Consider the following 1,251-nt stretch of genomic DNA (forward strand, 5'->3'; position numbering starts at 1 on the left):
GTATTATCATTGTTAGAAATTGAACATAATCAAAGCAGTGATTAATCACAAAAACAACATGTAATTATATATTGTGAAATATTTATTTCTAATTACAAGTAAATGAAATTTTATCTTGAAGCATGGTGTAGCATGGGTAACAGTCTTAATATAACAACAGTAAACTACATTGCTACATTTTGCCACAAGGTTGAGATAGCTTTTTTCTCACCAGATCAGAAATTCTCGGGCCGTCTTTACAAGAGCACAACGAAGATCATCTCCCACAAGTCTACTTCTGTATTTAGACTTGATAACCAACAAGCTGGAAAACCCTGTTTCACAAAGCTATGCTGTTGGCAGTGGAAGAAGGTGCAACACAGTCTCAGACAGGATATGGCTGCAAACACTTGTTCCAGAATTTTGTAACTGGCATTGTAGAGAAATCCAAATCAGTTCTCATTACATTGCTGTTAATAAGTTCAAGGAACTCCTCTTGTGCTGTCTCAAGAACATCTTCCACTTTGTCTCAGTTCCTAAGACCACCAGAAATAATGTGTTTTCCGACCCCTGTGAAAGGGTTTCAGGTGACCCCTGTGAAAGGGTCGTTCAACCCACAAAGGGGTGGCAGCCCACAGGATGAGAACCGCTGTTCTAGCACCTTCTCTTTGGGTTCCAACGTGAGTGACAGGTAGGCACCACGAAGAAAACATCTTTGCCAAATGGGTGTCCTTGGTTTACTTGTCTGGTCTCTTTCAGTGCCTCAGTTTCTCTAATTTAAAATTGATAACATTTCCTCCTCTGTCTCTCTCTGTTTCATGTGTAGTTTCTTTTTAATTTCCCTTTCTTATATTCCCCTGTTTACCTTATCTTCCTCCTCACCCCCACTCCCCAGCACCACCTCGTATAGCTTTTTACTTCATCCATCTAATGCTGAGCAAGCCAGAACACTACATCAGTCTGTGGAGGAAGAAATTAAAAATTTAATACATTGCTAATATTCACCCCACCCCCCATCACTTCTCATTAAAGCAGGAATTTATGCGCATGGTGGGTCCTTGCAGGTGTTCACTGCAGTCTCACCTCGTGGTTTAGATAGCAAGCAGTGAAATAGTGCACGCGAGATAATTTTTGTTCATTTTGGTAAAATCTGTTTTAGTTCAAGGAGCCCTAGAAGGAGGACCTAATGTCGGGGGTTTAAATGGAGAGAAAATGTTTTGAGAAACGATGTACAAATGCGCTTTACACAATTGATGTGTGTATGGATTGGGA

At 40.4% G+C, this 1,251-nt stretch overlaps 1 protein-coding gene across 1 annotated transcript in view; it reads left to right on the top strand.

Annotated features, from left to right (window-relative positions):
- Window positions 1-619: 619 nt before the first annotated feature.
- Window positions 620-1,251, top strand: part of LPIN2 (lipin 2) — a 60,604-nt gene continuing 59,972 nt past the window's right edge. The window contains exon 1 of the mRNA XM_004702885.2: window positions 620-670. The gene's annotated coding sequence lies outside the window, so the exon portion shown is untranslated. The remainder of the gene's footprint in view (window positions 671-1,251) is intronic.

This window comes from Echinops telfairi, unplaced genomic scaffold (genome assembly GCF_000313985.2).
Source record: "Echinops telfairi isolate 266 unplaced genomic scaffold, ASM31398v2 ScPeMD7_7400;HRSCAF=8409, whole genome shotgun sequence".
Classification (NCBI taxonomy): domain Eukaryota; kingdom Metazoa; phylum Chordata; class Mammalia; order Afrosoricida; family Tenrecidae; genus Echinops; species Echinops telfairi.